At 36.1% G+C, this 12083-nt stretch overlaps 1 pseudogene; it reads right to left on the minus strand.

The window, feature by feature from the left end:
* Positions 1-202: 202 nt before the first annotated feature.
* Positions 203-7382, minus strand: LOC112809733 (NADH dehydrogenase [ubiquinone] 1 alpha subcomplex subunit 1 pseudogene; annotated as a pseudogene).
* Positions 7383-12083: the final 4701 nt, after the last annotated feature.

Raw genomic sequence — 12083 nt, forward strand, 5'->3', positions numbered from 1 at the left:
AGCCATTGTTTTCATATGAAAAACTGTTCATCAGCTTTATAAGACTTAATTTATATAACTGCTTCCTCACAAAGGCATTGATGATTTGTTTTTTGTTTTGTTTTGTTTACTTTTTTGTTGTTTTTATTATGCACTACATTAATACACTGCATAACCTTCTCGAAGGGGTAGATGAGTACGACTGAGTTTTTTCATCAATCAGGAAAATGCTTCCTTAATCGATATTCTCCAAACCCTTTGACACATAGTAACGATTAACTCCAGAGACCCGCCTATCTCTTTGCATCAAACTCCACTGATATGGATAATTGGCAACCCTTTTTCCTTGCCCCCTTTACTGAACCTGTGGATGTGCGCTGTGGCTATGCCGGGGATGACCAAGCACACGGCCATGACGCCCATCCCGGGCAGGATCTCGAACCATATAGCAGAGCGGTTGCCAGAGCCAAACCCCTGCCTTCTCGGCCAGGTAAAGGTGACCCGGCCTCGGCCCCCTTCCCTTGATGATTTGTTTCTAATTTTATCAATTTTGTACTTAGATTTTACAATCAGCACAGTTGTAAATACTGATATTTTAATTTTCTCATTATTTTCTTGAGAAAAGAAGAAATTTGCTTGGACAAATGCATTTAAAATATTTATTGGCAAATTGCTTTCTGTAAGAAAAAAGTTATGGTTGAGGGCGCCTGGGTGACTCAGATGGTTAAGCGTTTGCCTTCGGCTCAGGTCATGATCCCAGCGTCCTAGGATCGAGTCCCGCGTCGGGCTCTTCACTTCTTCCTCTGCTTCTCTCTCTCTCTCTGTCTCTCATGAATAAATAAATAAAATCTTTAAAAAAAAAAGAAAGAAAGAAAAAGGTTATGGTTGAATATTTGATTTTTCAACAAAATGCATGGTAGTAAGAGGCCTTTAATATTTTTTCCCAGTAATAGACATGAAGATGTTAAATTTTTATTTGAACTCACATGTATTTCATAATTAATGAAGTGGAATAATTTTAAGCTCTTCCTTTCCCTTTTATTTTTAAATATCACGTTAATAATGCATCTTCAATTAAAATAATCAACAGTTCACATATTAATAGGGTAAAAATGATGAATATATCCTCATTTCACAAATACATCTATCCAGAGTTAATTAACTTTGCCTGTACAACAACATGACATTTTTATTTCAAATATATATAATTTCATAAGATATGGTATACCATGATATAATAATCAAATATTATAATTATAAAAACTAAATTTATGAAATTCATGTTCTACAACACTTTTTTTCCCATAAATATGTAACATCAACTGTTTCATATTCAGGTTATTATTTTTAATAGCTGCTTATTTTTACAAAATATTACTGTCCCATAATTTTACATTATTTTTCTTACAGAGGTTCAAGTTGCATAGAAACTGATAGAAATACAAGTAACTGCACATAGCAAAATAATCTACTCATGATGACTTACAACCAACCGTACAATTACTTTTTGTCAGAAATCCAAAGTGAAGAGCCCAAAGTTTTCGATAGAGAGTCTCTTTGATGTCATGGACTCTAGAAGCAGGTACCTCCTAACACTGGTACCAGGAGAAAGTAAAATACACCTGTAACGCTCCCTGCACCTGGGGGAAGATATGGGTTCATCTACTTCATCTTTTGACAGACTTCAAACGCCTCTCTCTTGGCACCAGTCTAAAAATGCTGGCCTCATCACATACTAACAGGTTCGTCTTGTCACCTGGCTATTTGCTCAGTGGGCGACATCAGAAAGAAACCATTATGAACAGTGGGATAAATGCTTTCCCTTGTAAAATCTGGTTTTGGAGAGGGAGCCGATCAGGGTGGATAAGTCTAAAGTTATACTTCCAGTATGTAAAACTACTTCCTGGTGTTGTACAACTTTATTACCTTGGAAAGATAATTGTAAACTTCCTGCCCTTTAACTTTTTTTTTTGTAGTTATTGTTGGTCTGTTTCTTGTTTTTTTGTTTTGTTTTGTTTTGTTTTTTTACAAATAAACCTTACTCCTAATTTATTCCATATGAATTGCTGGGCCAAAAAAAAGTAATGAATTGGCTCATAATTGATTAGCTGCGAATCTGTCACTTATAGCCCAGAGAGAAAACAAGAATCAAATATGAACCCAATGGATGTGCAATCCAAATATTAGAGTTGGCCATTTATTGCCTTTTTTATTGATGAAAAGAAGGGGAGAATTGAAAATGACACTTACCTGGACTCTTGAAGCACCAAAAGCCCCTATATTTTCATAAGGTTCTTTGCAGATTGCAGGTGGTTTTGTGGCTATATCAGGAAGAAGAAATAGTAGCAACTGATGCTTAATTGATTTACCAGATTAGTATTTCTTCTGGAAATTATACTGACTGCTGCCCAGCAAGTGAATGACTTGTAAGATAGTTTGTAAGTTTACCATGTACTTTCTTAGCAACTGATCTGTTTGCTTCCTAAAAATCAGCTGTATTTATTCCTAAAACTGTTGTACCACTTGTACGTTTTATAATTATATAATTTAATTAAGTTATTAAATGATAATGGGAAAATAAAGTGATGCTTTTTTGAAGACTAATGTGAATAATTTGGAAATGCTTGATAAGCATGACTCACCAAAAATATGGTCTAATTGTGAGCTATTGAACTATAAAAAATCAGTTAAATAATGTAAAAATTTAGTCAGATTCTTCACTCAAGTTACTTCAAAAGTCTCAGTAGGTTCTAGGTAGACTTTGTAAAACTTTTTTTAAAGAAAAGTATCAAACATTTGATATACATTGTGATAAATAACATCAAAATACACAAACTGAAGTCTGCAAGAAATAGATGTAGAGTGCCCCGCAAATGGGGATATTCTATTTCTTTCATTCATTCCTCATTTATAAACTGGAACACTCTAAAGAGTGTTCTAAACTCTAAACATTTCTTCATCAATTTCTGGTTACCCATATCTCCTCATCAAGTACTTTGGTTAGTCTAATGTAAAATTTTGAAAAGGAAAATCAAAATAAATGATAAATGAAAACCAAGATAAGTTATTTATTCACAAAAATAATGAACTGTTTAGCAAATATCCTCCAAATGGGAAAAGAAAAATAGGGATGTGAGTGTACATGAATGTTTATGGAGTGTGTAGGTATGTGTACACCCATATATTTTAGATCCTTATAAACTAAATATTTTAACAAATCTAATGAGTTTCAATGTATCATAGTTTTCATTTGTTTGTTTGTTTTTAATTGGTTTCACATTATTCCAGTTTTGGTCAACAAAAGCCTCCTAAAGCTAGCTAATGTGTCTTTTTTAATAGTCACTGAAATCTTCCTTGTCTTGTTATTAGACCATCTAAGCTTATTGTGCATGTTTTATATACCAGATATGGATTTAGACGTTTCCCCAAAGAGTCCTAATGACTTTAGTGAGAAACAACAGCATTTAGTGACTTTTACCTAGATGTTGTGGAAACTCCTTGCTGTGTTAGTCCTGACCTCTAAGACTGTGGTAGAAAATTCAAGGTTGATTTTAAAGAAACAAAGTAAGAAAAGATGATACTACCTTAGAGTTTTTATGCCACTGTATTATGAGTTAAACAGATAATGTACCTGTTCTCAAGGAGCTTACCAAAATATAAACCTAAAAGTAATATAAATTGATATTTGTGATAAATTCTATAAGAAAAGTAGTCAGGATACAAAACTTGGCATTAACTTATATGCTCATTTTTCCAAAATTTTAAGTATACACTATTTGTAGCCAATTACACACAGATTTTCCTAAACTAGAGCTTTCAGTGGTTTCTGAATCACATAAAAACATGCAAAATTTATGCTTATAAATATATATATGTATATATATATTTTTTTTTTTTTTTTGCTGGAGAGAGACCTCTTTCATCCTATGCTACAATCCATAACTCAATAGTTTAAGACTCACTTCTTTCTATCCTTTAGTTTCTCCTTTAATTTATACTTTATCAGACAATAACTGAAGTAATTATTATATGAAATAATAATACTTTGCATGGGGATACTAATTTGAAATACACTTTCATCTTCTTGCAGACTTCATTTTGTGTATTTTGATGTTATTTATCACAAAAATATTCATGCTTGCCATTTTCATCTTTTTGAATATATATATTATAAATAAATATAACAGTTGTCCCATTTAATATATTGAATTCTGTGTTATCTGAAACAAATATCATCTATGCATTTTTAAAACATTTATACTGACCTTGTATTGCCTATCTAATACTTCATAGTGTTTCTATTCTATTTTGTTTAAGGCATATTTCTTATAAACAGTGCATAGCTGGGTTTGGTTCTATTTTAATTCAATATAAAAATCTTTAATTTTTATAATGAATAACACAGAACATAGACACTAGATCTAGCACTCTAGTCATAAAAACAGGTTGAGATCTGCATTCTATTGTGTAATAGTTGTTTTGTGGAATAAAATTTAAAAAAATATCTTGTAAACTATTTATACTTAGTAAGGCTGGAAAAAGAATACCCATAGACAGATGCACAGATGGGTCTAAGAAAGCTCAACGGGAAACAAAGGATCTGCATCTCAGTCCAAGAGGCCGATGTGGTGCCTCTCCCCTCAGACAACAGAGAGAATCATTCCATGATTCCCTTTGTTTTCACTTCTTGTTCTTTATTTAAATTAGGAATAATGTTCCCATCATAGCTAGATGAAAAGAAAGAAAAAAAGTAATAAGACAAAGAAACAGAGGAGAAAGAGGAAATAAGAGCTCCAAACATGAGTTAAACTATAATTAAACTATAATTTTTCAAGTACTTGAAAAATTTCTTTATCTGGGAAAATTCCAGGTCAAATTTCCCATTAACTGGGTCATTTGACCCAATTAAAATGACTTAATCAGTTTGCATCATGACTGTCATTTCTTTCTTTTTTTTTTTTTTAAAGATTTTATTTGTTTATTTGCCAGAGAGAGACAGCGAGAGAGGGAACACAAGCAGGGGGAGTGGGAGAGGGAGAAGCAGGCTTCCCGCCGAGCAGGGAGCCCGATGCGGGGCTCTATCCCAGGACCCCAGGATCACGACCTGAGCCGAAGGCAGACACTTAAGGGCTGAGCCACCCAGGCATCCTCAGTTTTGAATTTAGAAAGGTGTTGCAGTAGGTTAATCTAGGAGAGCCCTAGATCCCATGCCAAGTATCATCACAAGAGACACGCGTGGTAGACTCACAGGGAAAAGAAGAGGCCATGTGAGGGTGGGGGCTGAGACTTCAGTGGTGTAGACATAAATCAAAAAAAGCTTCTGGGCACCTCACAAGCTAGAAGAGGCAAGGAACTTTCTCCTCCAGGTTTTCAGGGGGACTGTGGTCTGTTGACACTCTGACTTCAAACTTCTGGCCTCCAAGTCCTTTTAGGAAATCAAGCACAAGAAAGAGAAGGGGCAGAGAACATGCAGGAACTCCCACCCCTGCCATGCCTCCCTGCCCAACAGATGCTACCTGGACGTGCAAAGAACAAGTGCTGCCAAGGGCCCCAACAAAGAGTCCTTCCAAGTATGGAATTCTGAGATTAAATAATTTAAAAAATTAAATTAAATAATTAAAAAAATACTTCCTAAGGTCACTATTCTTTAAGGGCCCTCAAATTTTAGGAATGGTAAATGAGCATTGGCTTCATCTAAACATCATCTGAGCTTTAAGCAAGTTCCAGTTTTTTTTTGCTGGTGAAGGGTCTTCCTTGATGTTGATGGCTGCTGACTGATCAGAGTGATGACCATGACAATTCTTATTTATTTATTTATTTATTTATTTATTTATTTATTTATTTGAGAGAGGGTGAGAATTAGAGAGATCACAGAGTGAGAGGGAGAGGCAGATGCCCCGCTGAGCAGGGAGCCTGATGCAGGGCTTGAACCCAGGATCTTGAGATCATGACCTGAGCTGAAGGCGATGCTTAACTGACTGAACCACCCCGGCGCCCCAGCCATGACAATTCTTAAAATAAGATGACAGTGACATTTCCTGCATTAATTGACTCTTCCTGTCATGAATGACTTTTTTCTAGAATGTGATGGTGTTTAATAACATGGTAACCACAGTAGAACTATGTTCAAAATTGGAGCCAATCCTCTTAAATCCTGCAGTTGCTTTGTCAAGAAAGTTAAGGTAATGTTCTAAACTTCTTGTTGTCATTTTGACAATCTTCACAGCATCTTCAGCAGGAGTGTACTCCATCTCAAGAAATACTTTCTTTACTTACCCATAAGAAACAACTCCTCATCTGTTCAAGTTGTATCATGAGATGGCCGCAAGTCAGTCCCATCTTCAGGTTCCACTTCTAGTTCTAGTTCTCTTGCTATTTTCCACCACGGTTACATCCTCCATGGAAGTCTTGAACCCCTCAAAGTCATCCATGAGGGTTGGAATCCACTTCTTCCAAATTCTTGTGCAAGCCGATATATTGACCTCTTCCCATGAGTCACAAATGTTCTTCATGGCATCCAGAATGGTGAATCCTTTCCAGAAGGCTTTCAGTGGCTTTGCCCAGATGCATCAGAGAAATCACTAATCAAGGGCAGCTAGAGCTTTATGAAATGTATTTCTTAAATAAGAAGTCTTGAAAATCAAAATTACTCCTTAATCCATGACATGCCCAATGGCTGTTGTGTTAGTAGGCAAAAAAACATTATTCTTGCGTATCTTCCTCAGAGATCTTGGGTGACCAGGTGCATTGTCCACAAGCAGTAATATTTTGAAAAGAATCTCCCCCCGCTACGTAGTAAGTCTCAACAGTGGGCTTAAAATATTCAGTAAAACCATGTTGTAAATAGATGTGCTATCATCCAGCCTTTGTTGTCCCATTTATAGAACACAGAGTAAATTTAGCACAAATTTTAAGGGCCCTCGGATTTTGAGAATGGTAAATGACCATTGGCTTCTACTGTAAGTCACCAGCTGTATTAGTCCTTAATGGGAGGGTCAGCCTGTCCTCTGAGGTTTTGAAGGCCAGCATTGACTTCTTCTCTCTAGCTATGAAAGTCCTGGCATGTTCTTTCAATAGGAGGGTGTTTCAATAACATTGAAAATCTGACATTCAGTTCAGTGACCTTTATTAATTATTTAGCTAGATCATCAAGATGACTTGCTGCAGCTTCTACATCAGTACCTGTTGCTTCACCTAGCATTTCTATGTTATGGACTCAGCTTATTTCCTTAAACCTTATGACCCAACCTCTGCTAACTTCAGATTTTTCTTCTGAGGCTTTCTCACTTCACAGCCTTCATAGAATTGAAGCGAGTTAGGGCCATGCTCTGGATTAGCCTTTGGTTTAAGAGAATGATGTAGCTGGTTTGATCTTCTAAGGAGACCACTAAAACTTCCACCATATCTGCAATAAGGCTATTTTGCTTTTTTATCATTCGTGTGTTCACTGGAATAGCACTTCTACTTTCCTTCGGTTATTCCTTTGCATTCTCAATGTGGCTTAGTGTTTCAGGCAAGAGGGCCAGCTTTCCAGCCTGTTTTGGCTTTTGGCATGCCTTCCTCAGCTTAGTCACATCTAGCTCTTGATTAAAAGTGAAAAAAAAGAAAAGTGAGAGACCTCTCGCTCTTCTTTGACTTGAACACGTAAGAGGCCACTGAAGGGTTATGAATTGGCCTAATTTCAATGCTATTGTGTCTCAAGAAATAGGGACAGCCAAGGGGAGGGAGAGAGACAGGGAATGGCCAGTCTGTGGAGCAGTCAGAACACACATAACATTGATCGATTAAGTTTGCCATCTTATATAAGCATGGTCTGTGGCACCCCGGAAACAATTATAATAGTAACATCAAAAATCACTGATCACAAATCATCATAACAAATACAATAATAATGAAAACATTTGAAATATTGTTAGAATTACTGGGGTGCCTGGGTGGCTCAGTCATTAAGGGTCTGCCTTTGGCTCAGGTCATGATCCCGGGATCCTGGGATCGAGCCCCGCATCGGGCTCCCTGCTCAGCAGGAAGCCTGCCTCTCCCTCTCCCATTTCCCTGCTTGTGTTCCCTCTCTCGCTCTGTATCTCCCTGTCAAATAAATAAATAAAATCTTTACATATTGTTATAATTACCAAAATGTGACACAGAGACATGAATTGAGCAAATGCTATTGGGAAAATGGTGCTGATAAACTTTCTTGAAGCAGGGTTGCCATAAACCTTCAATTTGTAAAAGAATGCAATATCTGTGAAATGCCAAAAAATGAAATGAGGTATGCTGGTATATATAGATGAAGGCTTTTTATGTTTTGAGAATTGTTTTCCCTAATATGAAAGATATTCTACATGCATAAAAGTGCCCACAGTCCATATACACACTTCGGAGAATAATTATATTACTAGCATCATTATAACCATCACCTAAAGAAAATGCTCTGAATGGGATACTAAAAATGAGTAGAAGTGGTTTCCAGTAGTTTGTGCTTAATTTATATAATATTTAGAATTTTATCATTTTTAATTTAAGAGAAAAGTAGCATTTTAAATGGCTCTTTCTGGAGACAAATTAATTCATCTCCATAAGCCTCAAAAGATATATTTCATTTTGACAGTGTTTTTTTTAATTAATTAAAAAATTTATATGAAATTTTTCCTAAGTTATCATAATAGAAATGAAGAGTTTGTTCTGAGTTTTACTCCAAAAAACAATCTATGTAAGTAAACTATTTAATTCAATTTTTCAACTGCAAAAATAGATTAGACAAGACAATGATTAATTTAAATATAAGACATTACAAATATTTTTTCTGAGTACCTAGTAAGAACAATCTATAAATGAGTAACACAAATAGGCATTTCAAATGATGAATAGGTTATTTCACTATATAACACATAAATGCATTCATAAAATGTTGGCATTTACAAATGAGGAATGTTAAGAAATACTATTTCCTTTGTATTTTAATAATCTAGAAAATATAAGCACATTTCTGCTTTCTCATGAAACTATAAGGTATTTAATAATTTAATATTGTATATCAATTTGTACCATTTTTACTAGTTAATTAGCATGTAAAATAAATTACCCAATGTTTAATTCCATGTATGCAACTTAAATATGCTCCTTTTACAGCACATTCTTCTGTGTTTTCTGGGGGTGTGTGGAGGGCTATCCATTTGTAGATATAGACTATGAGAGGGAGAAAAACTTAATCAGAACCTCCAGTTACAATTCCTTCACATGACACCTACTGGAACTATCAGATGCTTATCTATGACATTACCTTTAATCCACTTTATTTATTTTTGCTTTTGAACTTTTAATTTTGAAATAATTTTATTAGGGAAGATATGCAAATATAGTACAGAGCGTTCTTATATACTCTTTACCCACCTTCCCCTAACATACTAAAAAACTGTGTGGTATTTATCAAACATACACACTTTGCTCTTTTACAATATCTTCAACTAAACTATTCACAGCACTTGGATTTCACTGGCTTTTTCACTGATGTTTTACATTTCTGTTTGGGATCCAGTCAAAGTGCTTTGTGTCCTCTACGTCCTCATATGGTATGTCCTCAGCCCCCACGCCCATCCATTTGTGATACTCTCTCAAGTCTTTCTGTGACTTTCATGACCTTGGCATTTTGAAAAGTAAGGGTCAGAGAGTCTCTAGAATGTACCTCGGTTTGGGTTTACCTGATGTTGTCTCATGGCTAGAACTGAGTTATGAATTTTTGGTAAGAATAACACACAGAGGAAAAAACATAACTTGTTCCTGGTCATATGAACCTTCCCCAGGTGGTTAGGGTGGTGTCTTCCAGGTTTTCACTGTAAATTTAGTATTTTGCATTTTCGCTACTGTTATCTGCACTTTTCTTTTTTTTTTAATTTTTTTATTTAAATTCAATTAGCCAACATATAGTACATCATTAGTTTCAGATGTAGTGTTCAATGATTCATCAGTTGCATATTATAACCAGTGTCATCCCATCACGTGCCCTCCTTAATGCCCATCATCCAGTTACCCCATCCCCCACCCACCCCCCTCCAGCAACCCTCACTTTGTTTCCTGTAGTTAGGAGTCTTTGATGCTTTTTTTCCCTCTCTGATAACTTCCCCTTCAGTTTTCCCTCCCTTCCCCTGTGGTCCTCTGTGCTGTTTCTTATGTTCCACATAGGAGTGAAACCATATGGTAATTGTCTTTCTCTGATTGACTTATTTCACTCAGCATAATACCCTCCAGTTCCATCCATGTCGATGTAAATGGTAAATTTTCATCCTTTCTGATGGCTGAGTAGTATTCCATTGTATATATACCACATCTTCTTTATCCATTCATGTGTTGAAGGACATGTTTGGTATTACTGATATTAGTATGGTGTTTCCAGCATTTTTTGGAGGGAAGGTGGTTGGTGTTTTTCTGACATATATTTTCATTCTTTTACCTCTATCATCCTTAGATCCTTAAATTTTAACATATTTTTAAAGAAGCATATAGCTTTTTTATCCATTATGACAATCTGTTTTACAGTACGTTTATTTTAATTTAAAAATTGATATCTTTGGCTTTATCTTTTTTAAAGATTTATTTATTTATTTGAGAGAGAGAGTGCACATGCATACATGTGGGGGGGGAGGGGCAGAGGGAGAGGGAGGGAGAGAATCTTCAAGCAGATTCCCAGCTGAGTACAGAGCTTGACCCGGGGCTCAATCCCACCACCCATGAGATCAGGACCTGAGCCAAACCAAGAGTCAGACACTTAACTAACTGAGCCATCTAGGCACCCCTCATCCACTGAGTTCTTAATTCATTTATTCTACCTCACAGTTTTTCAATTCTCATTTCGTTGTTCCCTTTATTTCCATCTGCCTAAATTCTCAACTGTATCTTCAGTTTCCTCAACATAGTAAAAAGTTATTCAAAGGCCATGTTTGACAATGCTTTTATCTGGATCTCCTGTAGATTTGTTCCTATTTTCTATTATTACTCTTATTTGCATATTAGATTGTCTTGTTTATGTCAATCTTTGGTTACATATTATTTTTTCTGGATAATGACTGAAAATATTAGATACAATTTGCATCATAAAGCAGTGGTGTTTTCCCTCAGAAAGGGAAAACACTTTTTGATGGGTGATCAAGAACTCTGGCAAACACAGATCATGTTAATACAATGAAGAATGGAGGTATTTTTACTATTTCCCTATAGAGGCACATCTGGTTCATCTGTGGCCTAACCATGAGCCCCAGGTATGGAGAGGACTTACAGATCTCTCTGCAGCAAACCCTGAACTCCAGTGTGCTGTCCTACCCTTGTGAGTTTGTTTAGGGTTCTGATATGCTTCTCAGCAACTGCACCTGAGATTGGCATTTGCATGGGGGCAGAGTTGCCCGAATAACAGCCCTGTCTATTGTCCAGTAGACTGTCTTCTGTTGCATTTTGTACCGTCCTTCTCAACTCATTTGAAATCTCATTTGAAAGGCTGGACCAGGGTCACCTGGGTGGCTCAGTCAGTTAAGCATCTGTCTTCTGCTCAGGAGTCCCAGGATCAAGCCCCCTGTCGGGCTCTCTACTCAGCGGGGAGTCTGCTTCTCTCTCTCCCTCTGCTCCTCCCCCCTCACGTGTTCTCACTCACTCGCTCTCTCTCTCAAATAACTAAATAAAATCTTAAAAAACAAACAAACAAACAAACAAACAAACAAAAAATGAAGAAAGAAATACTGGACCGCATAGTTCACTATTGTTGGAAGTAAATCTATTAGACCAAGCTACACTGGTTTCCATCATGAGGTAAAGCAATTTGTTGGTCTTTTCCTTTAAGTGGAAATCTTAGAGCCATTGTATCAATTATTCCTAAATAGTGATGTAAAAATTATAATATATTCATTATTGAATGTAAAGGATTGATCTGAGTCAGTTGTCCCCCTCCTCCCACCCCAACACTCAACAACGAAGTGTGTTTAATGTCCTGAGGAGTGGCAAATTCCTGACATAAACTAATGTGTCTATGTCTTGAAAGGAATACTACTGATTGCCATATCCTTTCTTTTTTTTTTTAAAGATTTTATTTATTTGACAGAGAGATAGAGAGCACAAGTAGG

This window comes from Callorhinus ursinus, unplaced genomic scaffold, assembly GCF_003265705.2.
Source record: "Callorhinus ursinus isolate GAN/ISIS: 27379988/994484 unplaced genomic scaffold, GSC_fseal_2.0 scaffold60, whole genome shotgun sequence".
Classification (NCBI taxonomy): Eukaryota; Metazoa; Chordata; class Mammalia; order Carnivora; family Otariidae; genus Callorhinus; species Callorhinus ursinus.